Here is a 24,306-nt window from a genome sequence, read left to right as displayed (position 1 = left end):
GTCTCTTATGACAAGAATTACTTTTACTCTGTCACCACTAGCATTTTGTCATGGTTGCCCATTATGTCAAGAATTCCCTCCAATATGTTAGCACCGGCATTCTGCCATGGATACCCTGTATCTCAAAAAATACCTCTAGGGTACTGGGTCGGAATTTTACAGTGGGTGACCTTACACAAAGAATTGTCATACATCACCTGTAGTATGCCAGGCCAACAGCATATTTGCATCTATAGCTTACTCACACACACTCATTCAATCATGCTCACATTCAGTCATTCACATTCTCATTCATAATCAGTTTCACTCACACTGTTGGTCACTTGCACTCACTAATTCTTACATACTCACTTTCACATTGTGTTACACATACTGTCCCTCACTCTTACTTATTCTCACTCTCTCCTCTGGTTATTCATTTTCATTCACTCACTTTCACTCATTCACACTCACACAGACTCCATCACACTTATGCTCACATACATGCACACATGCTCAGAATGCTGGAACATACACATGCTCAAACACATTTGATAGATATGTTTTTTAACTTACCTTCAGGTATCTGCACTCCTCCTCAGCTGCAGGGTGAACCATGGACTCTCGGGTCAACACAGCTCCTTCCTAAGTTGAACACTTAATCAAGAAACTAAAAGCTCAGAACAATGCAACACATACATCAACCTGGTACACTATGCAGTTTCGAGCTTTCAGACTCTTTTTCACCCCATCCTTTCCCAGCTCATCACAGGGGATGATGCTCCTGTAAGTGAGCCTTCTGATCACAGCCCATCCTTTGATGAGATGGGAGAGGGTGACTGTGAAGTGAAAATGAAGGAAGAGGGTCCGGTGACAGCCTAATAGATTGGACATTGCAAGGCTTAAGGATAAAGCACTCCAGCTGCATTTAAGGGCGCCATTGCATCATGTCCATGGTACCTGGGACCGTCAGGCTACTGGGACTAGGGTTTAACTATCATCAGCTCTGGAAAGTCTGACTACTGTCTCGTGCAGGAAGGCATCTATCTGTACCTGTGCCAGCCATCAGACATAACCACAACCCCAGGATGCTTCTTACTATTAATATAATGTATTATATTAACAGTGAGTAATAAACTATTATTTACTATTGTTGTATTGTTTTTTGAAAGACAGGTCTGACTCAAGGGTGGATTAAAGTTATGTTGTGTTGAGTGTCAGTATAGATCACGTGTTGATGAGTGGCTCTATGAAGTCTGCTGAGAGGTCAAACAAGATCTCGAGTCAGGTGTCATTTCTGTCATTGATATGCTTGGCATTCTAAACTATTTAAAGAATAACTATTTTGTTGTACACAAACGAGGTCTGGAAGCTGAGGTGTAAGTTCTGTAAGATGGCTTTTTGTCTCAGTTGCAGGTAAATAACAAGTTCCAATAGTAAGCTTCAATGATAAGTACTATTGTAAGCGTCAATGATGAGTCCCACCAGGAGCAACCTCCCTGCTATTCGACCCATACTCCAACTGACACTCACAGTCACCCTAACATTCCAATGCATCACCATGCACCAGCATTCCACACAGCGCACTCACACTGGCTGACCAGCTCCCCTTTTTACAGAACACAAGAACAACATTGCGACTGCCAGATGGACATCTCCAATTGCATAAAGAGACAAAATAAACATGCATTAAAACAAACTAAATGTAAAGATGATATGCATGAAAACAATTTAGATCTAGAGACGATATGGCATCACATATACGTTCATACATGTAAAAGCAATAAATAAGAGACGTAATAATAATGCGAATAGTAGATGGACATATCGCAATCTCATAAAGAAACAAAAGAAACATGCATGAATATTTATTAGCTTTAAAGACGATAAAAGAACAAAGAGACAAAGGAGACATGCATGGAAATAAAAGATGTACCCCACATATCCCACCATTACAAAACATAAGAAGAAAACCATGCACTCTACACCACCTCACATCTCATTCCAAACCCTACACGCCACAAAACACCCCAGTCGGCCAGACTAACATGAAAGGCAGCACACAGTGAAAAACCAATGCATGAGTGGTGCAACAGACAATATAACGTAGCAAAACATAAACATAATCAAGCATCCACACTCCATCAAAGCCATACCAAACTGAATCAGCAACCAAATAACTCTCACACTCATAAATAAAACCCAGAGTGACTTACACCTTTACAGTTCTCCCAACAACAAACATTCAAGTACAACCATCAGCTTGTCACTTAACTTCTCACGATCATCCCACACAAAACCTTAAGAGCAGAAACGGGTGACATATCCACGAACAGTCATCACAACCACAACAACTCACTGGTAAAAATGATCTCACCAAACGGTACCCACCCAAACATCTGGAGCAGAAACGGGTGACTTACCCACACGCAGTCCTCCCAACCAAAACATCCAATGTACAACCGCAAAGAATGGGTGAACTCCACCCTCATCTTCATCCCTAACAGAAGGAGAAACTAGATAGAGTCAGCAAGTATATTGTAAGCAACTGATGACTTAACCTCCCACATTCATCCCACACTAAAACATCTGAATAAGAAATAGCTGACTTAATCTCTCGCAGTCATCCCACACAAAACATCGGAACCAAAAATGGGTGAATTAACCTCTCGCAATCGTCCCACAATAAAACATCTGAATACGAAATGGGTGACTTAGGGCCAGATGTGCGACCCTTGGCTTTCACGACTCGTAAATTGCGAAAAATTGTGAGACACAATTTGTGAGTCACAAAAGGCCATGTACAACAGTGTCGCAAAATGTGAGGACCATGAATATTAAAGAGCCTCTCAAAATTTTCAACCCCATTAAGAATGGCTGACTCTCCCAGGGATGGTGGCCTGCTGGGCTCAGCAGGCCTCCATGTCTGGGAATGCTTTTCAATAAAGCAGTTATATTTTTTTAAATGCACCCCGTTTTCCTTAAAGGAAAAACAGAATGCATTTACCCACAAAAAAATTAAAGCTTTCCATTAAGTTTTTAAGGACAGGCAGTGGTCCCTGGGTCCACTGCCTGCCCTTAAAAAATATTTTTAGAGCCTGTCACAAATGGGGAAGGGGTCCCCTGGGGACACCTTTCCATTTGCGACTCCATTACCACCCTCTTGAAGAGGCTGGTAAATTGCGAGTGTATTGCGACCACAATTGTGGTTGCAAAACATTTATACGTGGCTTGTGAGTCGCTAATAGGAAGGGAGAACCCGTTCCTAATAGAGAGTCACAAAACACAATTTTGCAAGTCACAATTTTTTGCGAGTCACAAAATAGTGTTAGTACCTTGGCCAAGTAGGTTTTTGCATGTGCAAACGGGTCGCAGACCTAAAACTCTCGCAGTCACCCCTCTCAAAACAACTGAAGCAAAATGAGTAACTTACCCTCTCACAGTCATCCCAATAACAACTCACTTGTAAGACAAGTCTCACCAACTACATCCCAACAAACATCTGGAGCAGAAACAGGTGACTTACCCATGCACAGTCATCACAACGAAGAATGTCTAGAGTACATCAGCAATCATCTAAATGTGCTTATTTTATGAGTAAATAGTACAATTTTGAGTTGCTCATATAATCTGCACCTCACTTGCCTCTGACACACTCAATCCATTCTCACATCATACAAAACAGCGCACTCAAAAATAAAATGGAAAATCCTTGCAGCAGACCATGGCATACACAGCACATCATTAAGTAGTGAATACACCATGCATATAATTAACACGTGAATACACATTGTAACACCCTGTACAACATGGCATAAGGTAATCATACTATTAGGCAACAAAGAAGCCTAGAGATCAATAAGCACAATATGTTCAATTTGGCATAAAACATTTTGAAAGCAAACCATCATGATTAGAAGCAGCAAAAATACATAAAAACTCAAGTGAGCAACTTCTCACCCAAAGCACACCACAGTCCCTGTACCTCAAAGCCATAAAGAAGTAGTAATGCTGCATAACTTCATAGATGCCCTTAAATCATAGAATAGGCTGTGCACATTGAACCAACTGACCCTGCTTCAAATGGTGAAAGTAACAGACTAAGGGCCAGATGTAGTTAATTCCCATTTACCTAGTCTAAAATACCAAATTTTACCGATTCGGTATTTCAGAATCAGTAAATGGGATGTAGATAAAGATTCGGTACATTTTACCGAATCGGTAATATTCGGTATTACCGGTTCGGTAAATACCGAATCGGTATTTACAGATTCGTTATTTACCGAATTGGTAATTCCCATTCATTCCTATGGGCCTGGAGGCACATAGGAATGAATGGGAATTACCGATTTGGTAAATACCGAATCTGTAAATACCAATTTGGTATTTACCGGATCGGTAATAGGGGGACCATTTACAAGGGTGGCAGAGTGTCACATTGACACCCTGTTGCACCCCTGAATAGTGCATGGGTGCACATGTGGCACACATACATGCCCTAAGGGCACGTATGTCTGCCACATGGCACTTTAAAAATAGCAAAGAATTGCTTTTTGTAAAGGTATTCGGTATTTACCACCAACTTGTAGTTGGTGGTAAATAAAGAATCCTTAAATGACAAATGCACTCACTTGAGTGCTCCCTACATGAAGGATTCGGTAATTTTCCAAATCGGTATTTTAAGAATTTGGTAATTTACTGATTCCTTAAATAACAGATTCGGTAAATTACCGAATCCTCAAACATGCTTCCTACATCTCAGATGCCTAATACAGGTCGGTAACGGCCGAGATTCGATAATTTCGGCCATTACCGACCGGTATTGGGCTACCTACATCTGGCCCTAAATCCTGTTTTCCGACCGCCATTGTCAGTCACTGCCAGAATACACAGTAGTAAAAAGAAAACTTTAACCAGCTACCTCCAAGTTCCATGTTCTAAGCTTTGACTGTCTAGGGACACAAATATCCTTAACTTCCCAGTAGTGGGAGTGTGGTCTATCTTCACAGCAGGACGACAACATAAAATCATCAGAAGCTGTTAGGGCCGTGCTTCAACGGCGCATGCACCCACAATCCGAATGGTGATGTTAGTCAATGCCTCAGAATTTTACTAGCACACCACTCAACTGTGAATTCATGGAGTCATGTACAAGCATGCAGAATGGAGCCTTGCTGAGAACAGCGCCTTAAACCGCCATGACGTAGGTATCGTGTAAGGCTCGTGCATATCACGTGCTGCAGATGTGGCGCATTTTCAAATCACAACTGCAGCACCTCATAGATATTCAAAGTAACGAAGTAAAGTACTCTCTGTTAATTTTCAGAAAATGCAGTTCCCAGACGATCGCAAACACAAAAAAAGTATTCAAAGCATGTAAAAGCCTGCACCCGTGCTGTTCAAATAAACAGGACACTGACAATGCGCCTACACAGCTCACCACTAAGGTACTTGTCCTGTCTGATCTGTCAGTCTCTATAAAGAAACAAACGCCAGTTTCCCTCAGTGAAGACAATCCTCTCGTAAGCCTTTCAAGGTTCCACAAACCAAATGGTGTGGTTCCCTCAGTGAAAGCAAATTTCATGGAGTCCCTGTAAGGCACCATACGCAAAACAGCAGAGATTTATTTTCCCAAGCAAAGACCACTATTTCCAAAACTCAACGTTACAGATCATGCTAAGTGAACTACCAGTTGTTGCCATTCACATGAATACCAAACATGCGAATAACACAAACATGCCCTTGCCAAGGCCATCCAATGTAGAGGTCACTAGTGGGGCTGCAGGGCATTCTGTTTCTCCCTGTACTGTCAGTTTCCTTAAGTTTCTTTTAAAATCCTTCTTTCTGTAGTTTATTTTGGCTTTATTTTCTTGTAGGTTTCCATAGTTTCTTCTGCAATTTCCTACCATAGAAGGTGTTTTTCCTAAATCATCGCCAATATGTTGTAATACAAAAGATGTCTGGAAGCCTAGGTGTAAGGTCTGTAAGATGGCTCATTGTCTTAATTGCAGGTAAGTAGTACGTTCCAATAGTAAGCTTCAATGATAAGCTCTATTGTAAGCTTCAATGATGAGCTCCACCCTGAGCTGCCTCCCTGCTTCTCAGCCCATACTCCAATCGACACTCACATGCACCCTAACATTCCAATGCATCACCATGCACCAACATTGCACACAGCACACTCATACAGTCGAGGGTTTTTTGGGTCTACAATCGGTTTCTTCAGTATAAGGAGGATCTGTCCTCTTTTGATACATCTACATAGACAGAGAGGGTTGTGAGGAACTCACTATTAACAGACTCAACTATTGATGATGAAGGATGTCATTTATATAGGATGGGATGGCATAATGTGGATCACGTTAGGCCTCTTAAATACTGACTTTGATATGAAAGGCACTTGATACCAGTGTCTTATTTTGCGTAGCACTAGTTAAACAACAGTCGTTTTTAGCTATTTAAGTTTTTAAGGGCCTTGTATGAAATATAGGGCCAGATGGACAAAGCATTTTTGGAATCACAAATGACGTGATTTGCGGAATCGGGCCGTTTGTGATCGTAAAATTGCCTTTCCTTATGTCAAAAGCACAAACTGCAATTTGGCAACAAGTAAATGAATCACAATTTGAGTTTACTACCCAAAACCAGGGCCAAATTCACAAAGGGCGTCTGCCACAAATGCGGAGACTCTTTGTGAATCAGGCCTTCAGTATTTGGAAGGGGCGTGATTAGGGTGTCCCTTCCAAATACTGAATCAAAGTGATTTGTATTAATGTTTTACAACTGAATTCAAGCCACAAAACATTAATCTTTAATCACCTCTTCAAAGAAAGTGGTAAGGCATTCTCAGATATGAAGGGGTCCTTTATGCACCCCTTCCATTTTGTGAATGTTTACAAAACATTTTTATTAAGAGTAGGCAATGGTCCCATGGATCACTGCCTACTCTTAAATAATGACACTTTTAATTTGTTATAATGCATCCACTCTTCCTTTAATGAAAACTGGTTTCATTCATAAATTCCTAATTTAAAAGCAATCACAGACATGATGGTCTGCTGACCTCAAAATGCCAAAATCCTTGTGAGAGCTGGCATTCTTAATGGGTCCTAATTTGCAACCTACCTCATTAATATTCATGACGTAGATCGCATTGCAAGCCATTAGGAATCTGTAGTTTGCTAACTGACCTATTAGTAATTTGGTAGGTTTGCAAATTATCACACAGGTCGCAAAAATACTGGTCACAAATTGCCAATAGTATTTTGCAACTTGTTCATCTGGCACGTACATCACTAAATGATGGCACACCAACGTAGTGTGGTAAATCAATAAAATATGTTATGCACAGTTGTTCAAAATCATTCATGTGGGTTTTCTAAACAACAACATATCATGATCCTGAGTACTCTTATCATAATTTGTCATATGCTATAAGTTGTATTACAGTCAGTCAGTCAAAGTACTTTATTTTTTTCTATTAAGCCATAAAAGTGCACACCACAATCACAGAAGTACAAGTTAATAAAATAAATGTAAAATAGCTATGCCGATTAAATTCAATAAACATAGCACTGTGCAACATCTAGAATACATTGTAAAAATCACGGTAGGTAAAAACATTACAAAGCGCTCAATGAATCTAAAAAAGGGTATAAGAAGACCCATCTGACTGGCATCAAGGTTAGTGCACAGTTCACAGAGACCTCAAGCAAATAGGTCTTCAATCCCAAACTATGCAGCCAACCACTACTATCCCGGTACTCTGGCTCTAATACTCCAGTTCCAGCGCAAATATTTGTCAAAAGCAATGGGTTCTTTAGTCTCAGCACACAGCAGCCTAAGTGCTATTGAGCACTGTCTGATGCTGAACAGTCTACAAATTGGGATGATCCAGCACTTCCTTGGTCTTGCATACCCAGGGCAGAAGAAAAAGAAATCGGATAAATTCTCCCCCCACGCAACAATTCACTGGGCATGTGGTGCACTTAACAGTTTTTGATTTCCATCTAGAACAAAAACTCCGGAGTGGTAAAGTGCCATGGTGAAACTTGATGTGCAGAAGTTTAGCTGTGTAAATTGAAATTAAATCTAAGAAACATTCAAGCTTTACACAAAGCTCAATATAATCAAAGGCTCCCTCATGTCTTATGGCTGTGGAACCTTCTAGCCTGCAAGATATCTGAGCAAATTAAAGAATAGCATTGACGCACTGACCGTACATAATCTGTGCATTTATTTATTAGTGCATCTATGTCCTCTCTATCCCCCTGGTTTAAATTTGCAAACCTTCGTCTTAAAAACTCTACTTGGTCTCCCTGGTTGACTTTGAAGCCCCCTTGCTCTGTTGGCCTCTATACCTGATCCTTGGACGAGGGAACTCATCGCAGGATGCTTGGCATGGGTCTTGTCTGACACCCCAGGGTCATTGAGTGCAGCCCCTACCCTTCTATGGAAGGGAGATTATTCTATGCTGCTTGTTTGAGAGGATGAGGTTTGAAGCCAAAGAGGGCATGCATGGCACTCTAGGGACATATGGGTGCCAAGTCTTATCACTTATGCTTTTTCGCCCATTTTGGTTGGCAATTAGAGTAGTATACGTGCAAGTAGTTACATTGCGAGAGGTGTTAGTTCACAGAGCACTCCTCTGTTGCTTTAGTTTCCCAACTTCATCCAACAAGACTTCTACCTACTGTTTTAGTGTAGAGACTGCAATCTTTTAACCAACACAACAATGTCAGTGATGTCCACATTAGCAGAAGGCCTTGAGTGGGGCATGGCTTGGACGCCGGCTAAGATGGCGGCGTGAACCAGGAGCTCCGGCATCAACCCGCATCTTTTCCACATTTGAGCAGCTACGTCGCGACTTTGGCCACAATGAGACCTATCCCGTGAACCGGAGCTTGAGGAGCGCTGAGCGCCCCTTTTGTTTCCCGGTTTCGCGGACTCCCTTGTAAGCTGCGTGTGGGTCCCGTCTTCGTGGCTGCAGCCGCCATTTTATACGCCGGCCGCGGATTTCAGCGGCGGCCGGCTCCTTACACACGCATGCAAATTTTCCAGCTTTCTTCACAAAATGAGGATTTCTGCATAGCTGCACTTCTCTGGTGAGCTTTTTACAACATTTGTCTGACTTTTGAAGTGCCCTCTTCTCCACACCTTGTCTGCTATGTTTTGGGAGCCATGTTGAGGAAACTTGCTCTACCATCAGCCTCATTCCTCTGAATATTCGTACTTCTACTTTGAATTGCACTTATATAGCGCTTCCATGCCTCTGACTTTACATACCTGTACGACTGCGCTCTGAAGTGACATATCAGGAGACTCTACTTCAAGGTCTGCCTCCAGGGGTTCAATCTCGCTTACTGCACATCTCCTCCTAACTCCTCTCACATATGCCTCTGCTTGGCGGCTGACAAGTGCTTTGGCGTGTCCTTGGAGTGCTCCTTATCCTAGTGCTTTACTTCTCCTGCGTAGTGTGTATCTGTTTGGAGGATTGTCACTTCTTCGTTTGAAGAAAGCTTGCGATGCTGATTGTGACTATATTTCCCTCAATGGCTTTCTCCTCGTCGTGTCGACTCATTGGCAACTTCTTGAACTTTACCTTATGGTCCGTTTGAGAGGCTCTATCACCCTGTTGTGCTCTTCTGCCTAGCACTGTGCCTCATGCTGACCTGTGGTTTACTCCTTCCTCTAGTCATGACCTGGTGCAGATTTTTCCTATCAATACTCTTCAGGTACTTTTTTCTGTCAGGATCACCTCATATTTAATACTGACATTTTGGCTCCTCTTTCACTATTGACCGCCATACATGAGGAAACTTCGCACTCTGAAACTCAGCAATTTACCGAAGCCACCCACTGGTTCTGACTCCGACTCACCTACCCAGGAAATGGAGGAGGGTAAATCTTCAAAGTCGGACTCTATCCATGGGGCCATACCCAAGACTCAAAATGAAGGGAAAATCCATTCCTCTTTAACTTCGTCCAAGATCTGAAAAAGGATCCACCATCTCCTGGGAGTAACGTTTCATCCTCCGTAGACCTCATCTTGGAAGAATTGCGTGCCTTCAAACCTTTTATGGAAGCAACCACAAAAAACATGCAGGCCATGCAGGAGAAATGGTCATTTTAGACTCCCGTGTTACGATTTTGGAATAATCTTCGGACTCTTTTCATTCTGTTTCCTCTCGCATACCTGCAATAGAAGCTGAGATTCTTCTCCTTCGTCGTCAAACAGAGGATTTGGAAAATAGAAATCGAAGGAACAACCTTCGCTTATATGGTCTTCCGGAACTTTCAGAAGGGTCCAACCCTACCACCTTCTTCCAATCGTTTCTCGCGAAAATTCTTGACAATCCGGCCTTATCCTCCATTAACATCGGTCCTAAGGTTGCCTCCAGGCCTAGAGGCGTGATTATGCTCTTTTTACAGTATACTGACCTATTACAGGTCCTTTCAGCCGCCAAACTCAAAAAACAGATTATCTGGGAAGGTCATCGCCTTTATCTCTCCCAGGATGTCTCCAAGGCTACCGCGGATCGGAGTAAAACATTTTTGGATTTACGGCCGCAGTTAAGAGCCCTTGGTGCCAGGTATGGCCTCTTACATCCATGTCTTTTCAAGGTCACCTATAAGGACAGAACAAACACCTACGAAGATCCTGAGGCCTTGCAAGCTTTCCTACGTCAGCAGAGTTCTGATGTCATGGATACCTCCAAACCTGGATGAGTGACTTTGTTCTTCATTGCCTTATTGATTCCATTGCATTGCATTTCTGTTTTCTTAATTGTCGTTGCATAATGTGTTTCCTTACTGTTGCTGTTACATTGACTGTCTTCTGTTATCAACTCTTGTATTTTTTACTAATGTTTTTTCTCCTTTCTTCAGATATGTCCCCTTTCATCTTTATCCTGACCTCTCCTATTGTCTCCTTCTCTTACCCATTGGATTTATGGTATTAGAGGTTCGATGCCGGTTCTGGTTGTTCGTCGTCGTCTCCCGCCACCACCATCCCCATCCCTGTTCAGGATTTTCCGTTTCGTAAGTATGTCTCTCAGTCGTTCGTTATGGACTTGTACTGTCTTTTTGTGTATTTTTGTTTCTGTCCTTTTTCTCTCTTTTTCACTCTTGCACTCTCTCTTGTACTTCCCATGGTTTCTCCCTTCTTCTTCTTCCTTTTTCTCTTTCTCGACACACTTTTCCATTTGCACTTGTTTACTTCTTTCTTCTCTCTTTTTCTCCTCTTCTATTTATCTCCTTCTCTATTCTTTTCTCCTATTCATTCTTCTTCCTTTTTCTCCATTGTATTTCTTCTGCATTACTGAGCATGTTATGCTTAACTTTTTTTCTAAATTGTTTCGTTCCGTGTAACAACATGGAACGTTAAGGGATTAAACAATCCCATTAAGAGACAGAGGGTTCTGTCACATTTAGCGAGATTAAAAACTGATGTTGCCCTCCTCCAAGAGATTCGTCTTGCTGAACCGGAGGCTTTGAAACTTAAACGTTCTTGGGTGGGTAATGTTCTATGTTCTCCTACGACATCTAGGAAAAATGGTGTTGTACTTTTGTTACATAAAAAGTTAAATGTTTCCTCCATTACCCATGAATGTGATGCTGATGGTCGTTGGCTTATTGTTAATTTGCTTATTGATAACATCCCACTCACTCTATTTAATGTATATGCCCCCACTGGGATCGACAGATCCTTCTGTCCCGCTATCTCTTCCAAGTTGTCTTCCCTTTCTGGAGATTACATTCTCCTCGGAGAAGACTGTAATCAGGTTATTGATCCCTTTCTCGACAGGCACTCAAATGTCACTTTTGTTCCTTCTAGAATGCACACACAGTTTGTGAACTCATTTCAAAACAATGCCTTAGTAGATATTTGGAGACTATGCAATCCCGACCTTAGAGAATTTAGTTTTTTCTCCCCTCCTCACCAATCCCATTCCCGCATTGATCATATATTTTTAAGCAAATCCTTATCCCAACATGCCATATGTTCTGAAATTGGCTCCATCTTACTTTCCGATCATGCCCCAGTGTTTGTAGACCTTGACTTACTCCCTTTTTCTCCCCACTCTGGCAGATGGCGGTTTAACAATGCTTTACTTTTGAAACCCTCTTTTTGTTCTGAATTCACTGCCTTTGCCAAGGAATTTTTTCTTTTAAATCAAACTCCTGACTCCTCTTTTGTTATGGTTTGGGATTCATTTAAAGTAGCCTCTAGGGGTTTTATTATTAACTTTGTATCCCGCCGTAAGAAACTTCGAGAGGCCAAATCGGAGAAAATTTTGGCTGACATTAAAGCCCTTGAACTTGCTTATTTTGCTTCTAAATTTGGTTCCTCCCTTAAAGCTCTTATTGACGCTAAAATCTCTTTTAATCTCTTTTAACAAATACACTACAGACGCTGCTTCTAATACTGTAAAATGTAACTCTAGATACTATGGGGGTAAGAATAAAATGGGAAAACTTTTGGCTAATTACTTAAAGATCAGTAAAGAACGCACAAAAATTCAATCCATCAAAACTTCTTCTGGAGCATCTACATATAAAGATAAAGAAATTCTTACTGAATTTACCAAATTTTATGATACTCTTTAGACTCCAGAACAAGTTCCTACGTCTGATGATCTCCTTTCTTATTTTCAATCTCTTCCACCTCCCTCAGTTTCACATGTTGATTTTCACGCTTTAGAACAAGACATTTCACTTTCTGAAATCTCTCACGCTGTATCTAAACTTCATCATAGCAAATCCCCAGGCCCCGATGGGTTTACTATTGAATTCTATAGTCACTTTGCCTCTCTTCTTCTTCCTAAACTCTTACTTTTATTCCAATCCTTCTCCGCTACCGGTTCATCTAGTGGTTCTTTTCAACAAGCCTTAATTTGTTTAATTCCAAAAGAAGATAAGGATCACTCCTTATGCAAAAATTATAGGCCAATATCTTTAGTCAACACTGACTACAAAATTCTAGCAAAAATATTAGCTCTTCGCATGGATCCCCTCCTACCAGATATTATTGGCCCAGAACAATCTGGTTTCGTAAAAGGACGTCTCTCCTCTGATAATTCCCGAGTTTTTCTTAACATTCTTAGCAAGTCTTCTTCCTTACCTCTTCCTTTTGCTGCTATCTCCCTAGACGCAGAGAAGGCTTTTGACAGGATTGGGTGGGATTTCTTGTTTCATACCTTGCGTTGGATTGGTATTCCTTCTAAATTCATTTCCATTATATCTTTACTTTATTCTGACCCTCAAGCATCTATTTTTGTAAATGGTATGTAAATGTAAATGTCGGAATTTGTAAAGCGCACAGCTACCTCCACCGGAGGTGTCCCGGCGCTGTCCGTATACCGCTTAGGACCCCTTCCTGGCTTTCCTGGGAAATGTCCACTCCTGGGCACCCCCCAGGTGCAGCCAGGCATCCCAGTGCTTTTGGGGCCGTTGTGGAGACTAAGCAAGCTATTGCCCAGAGTTGCAGCGTGGGACCCATGATCAGAACAGGCACTGAGGCGAGAATATCCATTCAGGGGAATTAATGAGCCGGAGACCTGCCAAGGCGGGAATCGAACCCTGGTCCCTGGCCAGAGCTTTGCATCAAGGTCTGCCTGCTCTAACCATTGAGCCACACTTCTCCACCATTGAGCCATTGAGCCACAGTCCTCGGATTATTTTTCCTTACACAGAGGGGTCCGACAAGGTTGCCCTTTATCACCCTTACTTTTTGTTTTAGCATTAGAACCCTTTCTTACCAAAATTCGTTTAGATGATTCTTTTTCTGGTTTTCACTTTGGTTCCCAACAAGTCAAACTTTCAGTTTACGCCGACGATATTCTTTTTTATTGTTACGATCCTTCTACCTCTATTCCCTCTCTCCTTAAACAGGTCGCTTCCTTCTCTGCAGTTTCCAGTTACCGCTTAAACGCCGACAAGTGTGAAATTTTACCTTTGAATCCTCTCTGTCAGAAGCATTTCTTTTCCTCTACAGGTTTTTCATGGCAACCATCTAAAATCAAATACCTAGGGGTTTGGTTCGCTCCTTCATTATCTGATACTCTCAAGTTAAATTTTGATTATATTTTCAAGAAAATTGACACAGCTATCACTCGATGGCATCCACTCTTTTTGTCCTGGTGGGGTCGTCTCAACTCTATAAAGATGATGCTATCTCCCTTACTCCTTTATACTCTTTCCATGCTTCCTTTACACATCCCTCTTTCTTTCTTTAAGAAAACTGATTCTTCATTATTAAAATTCCTATGGAATGGCAAACGTCCTCGAATAGCTCTTGCTACTTTACGGAAGGATAAAGCTCAATCTGGAGTACGCTTTCCTGATTTCAAACAATATCATCGTGCTTTTTCTATGAAACAATCGACTCGCTGGTTTTCAACTACTCTACCTTCCTACTCCCCTATCTGGCTCAGCATGGAATCCTCTTTCATCTCTCCTTTCACCTTTCGTGAATTTCTGTCCTTTACATCTTCTTTAACTCGTCTTCGCACACCTATTCTTTCACATTCTCGCACTCTTCTTTCTCCTTACTTATCTTCCTCTTTTCCTTCCCTCCTATCCATTCACGAGCAACCAATTTGAAATAACTCTCATCTTAAAATACGTAATCGCACTATATATTGGAAAACCTGGCATTCTCGAGGAATTTGCTGGATCTCCCAGTTACTCTCTCAGAATACGCCTCTTTCCTTCCACGATCTTCAATCTATTTTCTCGCTACCTGCCTCTGCCCATTCGCAATATACTTCTCTTCATCCTGTTTTGCTCTCCTATCTTCAATCTCTTTCATCCTCCAGCGATATTCCTTTGGATCACAGACCTACTTCCCTTTTATTGGAAGCATCTCCTTCTGCATCTGCTTTATATAACTCTTTCCGTATTGTTACTGATAGGTCGAAATCTCGCATTGAACTTGGATGGGAGCTCAATCTTTCTCAGACCTGTCCTATACTTTTGTGGGATAAAATTTAGACTAAGCTACATAAGACCTCTAGAGCTGCTAACACCACCCAAACTTTTTTTTTCATTTATCATAGAACTTTATTTACTCCACTGGCATTGTCCCATTTTTCACCAGACACTCCTTCTACCTGTTGGTCTTGTCCCTGCCCTTCTGCTGATCTTAAACATATGCTATTTGATTGCCCACCTACTTCCCAGTTCTGGCAGTTGATTTGGCAGCAAATACAGAGGATTTTCCATTTTCAAACCCCCTTTTCACCTTCACTAGTTTTTCTTGGCTCCCTCTCTTCAGACCTTCCTCAATCTCCCAACCAATACCCTTTACTTGACCTTTTCATCGCTATTGCCTTTCATATTGTCACTTCTAACTGGAAACAAGCTGCAAATATTTCTTATCAGGCCTGGTGGAATGCAATCTGTTTCAATCATCGTTTAGACACTAACTATGTATCCCCCATCTCCCTGGCTGTAAAACGTGACCTGATTTGGCTCCCTTTAGTGACATACCTCTCTTCTTTTTCTCCCGTTCCTCCCTCTCCTGCACCTGAATTAGTTGAAGTTCGCAAACCTCCATGAATTGCTTATTACCTGTTTATTCTCTTTTTACTTGATTATTTGATTACCTATCATTATTACGTTTACTGTGCTATGTTCTATTTATGATTTTTCATTCTACTGCTATGTTCATGATTTTCATGCTTGTAATGCTTACTTTTCTATGAATGTATTATTGTTATTACATTGTTTATTTCTTTGATCCACTTATTGTAACTCTTCTCCCCCCCTTCCCTCCTTCTCTTCTTCTCTTCCTCAATAAATCAAACTTTAAAAAAAAGCAGAAGGCCTTGAGCAAGGGACTACAAAACTACAGTTCATCCTGTTGTGGTTCCCCAAGGGCTGCTCAATACTTTTCCCCTCCTGTAAATTGCCACACAGATGGTGTTCAGCATATCTATTGATACATGCGATAGTTGGGTTTAGTGACATAGTAAGAGTTCCTTAGGATTAGAGTTGTCAGAGATAGCTTTAGTAGGCTCTGATCGTGTCTCGAGCAGTAAGATCTTCCACCCAGCTGAACCCTTGCTAATGATGGATGGTCTGAGCATGCCTTTGTTTACTAATATCGGTGCAATACTTTTTACTTTTTATAGATTTTTATATAGCGCGTACTCGACCCGAAGATATCAGGTAAGCTTTACATGAGCACCTGTTTTGCTACAGATGGACACATTCATTTTGTTAGGCGTGGGGAGATTAAGTGATTTGCCCAGAATCACAGGAAGTTGGTGTCCCTGCCTAGACTTCTCTTTTATTACCTCCTCAATCAGGCAGTTATTGTCTTCTAACGTTGTGTTTAGATGGGGGTCAACTGCCAGGTCACTAGTGGTCAGCTTGGAACACTTCTTTCTCTTCCCAGGCAGGGTTTCTGTGGCTTTCCGCTTGCCCATCAAAAGGGGTATCATTAGGGGGGAATCATTAGCTTAGCAGAAGGCCAAAAGTTATTTGTGGAAAAAAGAACTACATTTGTTCGTCAGGAGAACACTCACTCACTCTCCAAAGCAGTACAATTGGTGGCAGCACGCCCCCTCCAACAATGTGCAGAGAGTGATGTTTTATAAGTGGGGACGAGTATACAGGGCAGAACTAAGCATCAGTTAAGTGGCACAGGCTTGGTACAACATCCAGAGAGTTAGGCTAGTGAGCTGACACATCTACTACTAGAGGGAAGTACATCACCATTATTAGACAAATGAACACCCCTAGCCTCTGTTGCACTTCTTACTGAGAACACGAAAGTCTGTTGAGGAGCGAATCGAAGGAGGGTTGCCCTGCCCTATCTCTTCCTGTCGCTGACGGATGCAGGACAGGCCCGCTCGTGGTGCATGCTTCGACCAGGCATGGCCCGCGTGTGACAGGCACCACGTGGGCTCACAATGCACTTTGTAGCACACCAGCTCACGGGGATTCTTCTCATGACCCTTCAGGTGTTTGGCAAGCTATTTGGGACACATAGTCCATTCACACACAGCACTCGGCGTCCCGTGCTGTGAGGAATTATAACATTCCAATATTGCAGCATATCCTGCTAGACCAACCATTAACTTCTTCATAGTAAATTCTAGCGTTGTGGCTACTAATATTCAATTTACTCTAGATGTGTCAACCTTCAAATCCAATTGATTTTCTATAGTATCATGTGGGCGACTAGGCAACACTTATTGTACCCATCCCTCATATTATTGTTTTTAATCTATTGTAATTGAAGTACAATAGTATACTAACATCGCAGAATAAAATCCAAACTACTGGCACAATCCAAATTTCTATTTCCCAACTTGAATACCAGGAATAACCACATTTTACATTTTCTTTAAGAAAGGAGGGAGTAAACAAGCATAAAACATAAACGAAAACATGAATAAGAATACGAAAGCAGTAATCCCTGGTACCAAAGTCAGTTATATATCTCAAGAGAACCTTTCCATACAGATCAATAAATAGCAACCAGCTTGCATCGAATGAAGCCATGACACTCATCTCAAATGAATCAAGAGTGAAAGGTGAGAATTTACTATTGAAAGTTTGGAATATTTGGAGCTCCAGTGAAGGTAAATTAGATTAAGGATTTTGCAGGTAATTGTAGAGGGACAACTTCCAGCATAATGTCTATTATGCTTACATTATTATTTTCGAACTTTACAGTGATGGCACACAAAAAACTCTCTTCCTCATTAACCGTAGTTGGATAGTTGTAGTTTTATGTTAGTAAAATATATTTTTGTTGTAAAAATTAATATATTCTAATAACTTGAAACGTGCCATGAAATAAAAATTAGATATGAAAACAAATCACCGTAAAACTGGTATACTAGAAATATTCCGAAATGCATTATTTTTTTAAATAATAATAGAATGCGTGTATTTTACAAATTTCATGGATTACATTCATACTGTACTTTTCTTTTGAACAAAGGGAGTACGAATTTCATTTTAAACCATTTTAAACTCTATCGTTTACGCTGAAACTTTAACTACATCTTATCTCAGTCTGAATTCGGCCTACAAAAAGTAACACATGGGGATCAGTCCAGGTACATTGCACTTACAGCGAGCAACTTTCCATTGGTCTGGAAATGTTTCTATGCTGGCGATTTTTCTGTGGAAATTGCAACAGTGAACAGTGTTATAACAGAATTTGTAGTATATGACCAACTGCAGAATCATAGTTTTCTACTAGTCAGTTCAACAGTACCAAATATATGACTGGCACCCGTGCAAAATTGCTTTGCACAGATGCAATGTCATTGATCTGGCTGTCCAGAGCATTTCCGTGCATTTAAAAAAACTGCATTTATACATCATCAGGCAACGCACCGAGGTTTAAATATGTGTCCCTCAGTAGTCTGTGTGGTTACTGTATGAAGTACATGCAACGATGCGAAGTGCATTTTCAGAACACTTCTGGGACTTCCTCCAATGGTTGCTAAAATAAAATAAAAAAATACGAAATGAGTCTGATTGATGAGATAGGTAATCTGAGGACGCCTTGCATTGGTCTCCTGGGTCCTATTTGCTGCCCATGCTCTGATCTGACATGCAAACAAAGTCTTTGATTGACACGGCTACAATTGTGGCTGCTTGTTACATCCAGTTGTCAGGATCAAAGTAAATGACAGCAATTTTCTTGACTCACGTATTATTAGCTTCTTGCAAGGTTTTATCATCAAAGTCGAGTCTCTCCCCTTTAAAGGCTACTGCTAGAATGTGGAATGGAACCATCACATTTTATTGGCCCAACCTTCCCATGCACTGCCTGTAAACAGGACAGATCTTGAAGACGACAAGAGTGCCCTTTTATGTGATATAGCTAGCCTCAGGCTGTTTACTACCTGCTTCTTAATTAGGACAAATGATCATTAACATTGTCACGGCAGGAAAGCCCAAGTGAATGTGATTGTGTTGGGATGGTCCAACAGTATTGGTGCTATGTGCACAGACAATGTACTCGCATTCAGACATTTGTGCAATAGTACTGGTTACATCCTCCAGTCAGAAATAAACACGTTCTCCTTTGTGCTGCACTAATTAAGACTTGCGTGACATAACATGTTATCTTCAGCTACTTTAGAGGATCAGTGTTGTTGCTGGGAAAGCATCGATGACCCTTTCAACTGCTTTAGTGCCAGATGATAGCACAGCTTGTGAGGGGAATATCTGAAGCCTGCTTTGTAAATACTGCCTCAGACTTAAAATACTGAATACCGAAAGAACACCTGAGTGATGGGGTGAAAAACATAACACTGTACCATAGGGACAAATTATGGAACGCAATAGAGAGACCATCGGGCAGACTGCACACATCTATCGGGGCTCGATCAGTTGCATCAGGTGAAAAATATTATTTGATCTCTCCTAAGACATGTAAAGTTTTTCCTAAATACTGGAAATTAAGCCCTTTCAGGATACTGTTCTATCTATTTTATGTTATGTTTAATAGAGTGACAATAAGAAAAAAGCATTGGTAATGCATCGGTTTCACCTACGTGATGAATAAAGGGCTGTTTTAATCAATTATCCTCCGGCAGAAGGAAAGAGCTCCCTGTCAAATAACACGGGAGTGGAGCGGATGTGGCACAGCGGCCACAGCTGCTGACTGAGAGCTGGGGATCCCGGTTCTCATCTCAGGGGCTCAGGAAACATCCTGTGATGCTATGCAAATCACTTAATCTCCCCAGTGATTACATTGTTATATAAATATGCTGCAAGAGTAAAACGTGAAAAGAGGCACAACTGTATGAAAGGATAGTTCACACACGCCCACACAACTAAATCAACCGATGAAGTTGTGGCACAAGATCCTACAATTTAACTGAAAAATAAGTTCCAACACAGAACTTAGCAAGAATATTTCTGAGACACCCGCAGCCTATTCATCACTCTTTTTATTTCATGTGTAGAGTGCTGCAACGAGGGAGAAATATATGAGTGGGAGGTTGAGTAAAACAGAAATATTCGTTGATATTGAAAAGAACTAGGATTACATACTACATATCTCATTGTACTACATGTCTTCCCCACTACTTCTCGTTAGCCATTCTGTATTGTATTGTATTATTTATGTATGGAATAAATCCTATTTATCTCTGAATTGAGTCTGTTTTGGTCCTTTATGCTGACCAGTGTCTTTCATTATCTACATCACTTTTCCATATTTGGCGATAGCTCTGTTACTCTTTGCACACACAGATTATGTAAAATGTCATACCTATGGGATGTAAAATAAAATGTCACGTAAGAGCCACAGCTCTGCTGGGAATATATTAGTACTACCAAGCAAACATGACTCCAGCCCTGGCACAGCAGTCTGGCAACTTCAGTTTAAATCTGCAACTATATCTGTAAAATAAATCACCCCTGCCCACAAGGTAGTGCCAGGTATAAATGTGGCGAATGCAGACAACTTCCTCAGATCACTGACACCTTTGACTGAACCAAATAAGATAATGAGCTTAATACATGTGACGGGCCAGATGTAGGTAAATCTGATTTACCTACTCTTAAATACCGAATTTTACCGATTCGGTATTTAAGAGTAGGTAAATTAGAAGGGGGGAGATGTAGGTATTACAGAATCTGTAAATACCGAATCTTTAAGATTCAGTATTTACCGATTCTGTAAATACCGAATCGGTATTGCCCATTGATTCCTATGGGCCTTGAAGTCCATAGGAATCAATGGGCAATACCGATTCTGTAATTACAGAATCGGTAAATACCGATTTTAGCAAGGGTGCAGGGGGTGTCACTTTGACACCCTCTAGCACCCCAAAGACGGGCATGTTTGCCATGTGGCACACAGACATGCCCTAAGGGCATGTCTGTCTGTCACATGGCTAGGTGTGCATGCACACATGTGCATGCACACCTAGAATCGGTATTTTACCACCCAATTGGATTGGGTGGTAAAATACCGATTTTGTAAGGCCTTAGGGACTCTGAAGAGTCCCACCTACATCTGGAAGGTACCGAATCGGTAAAAATACCGATTCAGTATTTTACAGATTCTGTAAATTTACCGATTCGGTAAATTTACAGAATCTGTAAAATCTGGCCCCCTACATCTCAAGATGCCAAATACCGGTCGGAAACGGGCAAATTCGGCCGTTTCCGACCGGTATTTGCCACCTACATCGGGCCCGTGGTGTACTACCATCCACCCCAATTAATACCTACTTTCTAGAACATTGCAAATAATGCAATTGTTAAATGACTATGAAAAACGGGTTTAATCTCACACCTAAAATTATCAATCATACATTCAAAGACACATTGTAACCCACTGAATGTCCCTAACAAAGGCATTCGTGCAATTACATACAACACAACTGTAGCTGATTTGTGGTGTACACAACTTGTTACAGCATACGTAGAAGAAGGCAAAGTGCAAAGTGAGAATCTATTTATGGTCTTCCAGTGGCTATGTGTGTCAGGTATATATTGCTTTCCCCAGGTAATGCCTATTTAACTATTCTTTCCAATTAGTGGGTCATCGTACCGTTGGTGGAACGCTCCACCTATGTTATAGAGTACTACGTTTGACTCATTTATGCCTTAATTGTGCACATATTGTTAATAGCAGTAAACCAACAGTTATATTTTGTTATATTTATCCCTACACACTCTTAGGAACATCTAACACTACTAGTAAGTGTAAGTGTCTGTTCAGAGTTTCAGAATTGCATTTAGGCAGAGAATGATGCCCAGGTGCAAGGATAGGTCCCTTTTGTTTTGCGGTTTCACACCTCAAGTTGTGGACTGATGCTGCTGGTCAATGGACTCTGAAACCTGGGGTGCTGCCATTCAGCACCCATTGTGTGTGTTCTGACCCATAAAAAGATGTTAAATTGGATTTTCCTTGATCTGCATATATACATTACCTATCGGTCCCTAGTATATGGTACTCTTTGTACCCAGAGCCTGTAAGATAACTGTCACTAGTGAACAGCAGCACACATATTTTGCCATCTCTAAAGTGGCAATGCAAAGCATGAGAGTGTGCAGTTTTAAAATTGCTCATTTGAAGTGGCAAAATAAACATTTTGATAGGCCTAAATATTCCTGTTTAATATTTATAAGTCATCCCTAAGGTAGGGCATGGCTCATGGTACCAAAAATGCGGGACATATGTTCTTACGTTTTACATGTCGAGGGAGTGAAAAATCGCCAAAGTTGTTTTTCACTGTAGCAAGCCTAACTTTCACATAGAAAAGCACTGGGTTACATTTCAACACTTTATCACGCATACCTTTTTGGGAATAGCTAGATCCATGGATCAAGGACTCAATTTGATAGGAATTCAAATTCCAGCATTTCAATTATTTTTTTTAAAATTCCACTTCTAGCACATTTCCATTTTCCTGCCTAACGCCTGTGGTAGCCTCTTCAGAGTTAGGTGCTGATTTAGAGTTTGGTGGAGGGATTTATCCATCACACCTGTGACAGATAACCCATTCCCCGTATTATATCCAATGTCACTAGTAATATGGTGGATGTGGTATCGATCCCAGTTGCGATGGAGTAACCCATCCGCCGAACTCTAAATCATGCCCTTAATACCCTACTGCCACCTGGCAGACGTTGAGCAGTGTGAATGGCTATCAGGAAAGGGTCCAAAAGGACCTTGGTTGTGGTGGCCTGGAGGATATGCCCATCAGCTGCACATACTTCAAAGGGGCATCTCCTTTCACAGGCAGATGTATCTCACACCTAGACCTTCCTCCGCCATTGTCCAAGTAGCCAGAGTGGCATCAATCCCAGTGGGGGGGGGACCTGTTTAAGAACTGGGTTATGGGGGAGCTCCTCAGTTCCCTAGCCATGCATCAGGGTTAATCCCAAAGTTCCGACCAGGAGGAAGAACAATTCTGGCATACTGTATTTCAGCAGAGCAGGGCACCTCGGAATTGTTAGGGGCAAACACCCAGGTGATGATGTCAAAATTTATAGATTTTTCTCACAGGATCTGTTTTCCTATTGGATTGAGTGTTTCCCGAAACCACAAAATAATGCCATGGGGAAAGGTGAAACTCCTGAATACCTTCGTCAGAACACTACTGGGCTGAGGAAGACAGAAGAAGACTGCATTTGATGAACCCTTTGGACTGCAGAAACAGGATTGCGCCTAGTGTGAGCTGTGGAGAGAAAACACAAGGGCTTGACTTGCTCCCACTTGAATGCAGAACAGAAAGTGGACTCCAAGGGATAATTACATGCCTCCTGTTACACAACAGGGACTTAAACATTTGCAAGAAGCACACATTCCTAAAGAGCCCAGATGACCAGTTCCAACTGGACTTGACTTGGACTCTGATGGTGGCTTCCTCTGGAATGAGTCCTGGTCCCCTTGTTATATTCCTAATGTCCAGGGACCCTTGGATAAGTATCAGAGTGTACTCCTCCTGCCTAACCCTAGAAGCGGGGACTTAGAAACTTTTTCAATAATGTTTGTCAAAAGAACCACAGGCTGTCACTGAATAGCAGGTAAGATGCAGCCACATATGTCGTATTGCCAGTTGGACATAACTTGCTGTTTTTCCCCACTCAAAAGAACCTGGCTTCAAAAAAAATTCTATGTCCAAAGGTAGAAATCTTCGAGAAGAAAGCACCAAAAGTATCCAGCTGTGATGGGCTTTCTTTGAGCACAAATTTCAAATTTCTCCTGCTTGGAGTTCTCACACCAAAAGTAAATGGCTTCATTGGGCAGGATATCCAGCCGTGTGGAACCCATCTGAAACACAGCCTTCTGCCTTGCCCTGCAGAGTATTTTTGACTTCCTTTCGAGAAACTAAGTAATAAGATTAAACTTCCCACCAGGCCAAACTTGGTTTGTGTATCCAACCCATGCTCTATTTTGGTTTGCCATAACTTTTGCCTTTGACCCGTTTTGCAAGACCAGATACCCGCAGTTGGAGCTTTGCACATTTTGATTCTAGAAACATCAAAAATTTTGAAAAATCATATCTAGTGCCCTACACCCATTTTTTAAAATGTTGGTGTCTACTATTTGCTCATTAAAATGTTCTCTATTTTTATAAATTAGATTGAGATTTTTATTGTGTTGTGTTTTCTAGTTTTTAACTGTTTTGTTACTGATAATTAAATGCTTTAATCATTTCTCGTAAGTGAAGCCTGTCTGAGTGCAGGTTTAAATTATTGAGACCTAAGTGGACCTAGTAACGAATAGTGGCATTATTACTTGAACCACACTACCATCACTTCAATTAATCACACGCTTTCTCACACTAAGTATGTGAGGATATCTACACAAGCAGAGATTTCCACCAA

The sequence above is a fragment of the Lissotriton helveticus genome, chromosome 2_1 (genome assembly GCF_964261635.1).
Source record: "Lissotriton helveticus chromosome 2_1, aLisHel1.1, whole genome shotgun sequence".
Taxonomy (NCBI): domain Eukaryota; kingdom Metazoa; phylum Chordata; class Amphibia; order Caudata; family Salamandridae; genus Lissotriton; species Lissotriton helveticus.
This window is presented reverse-complemented; position numbering follows the sequence as displayed.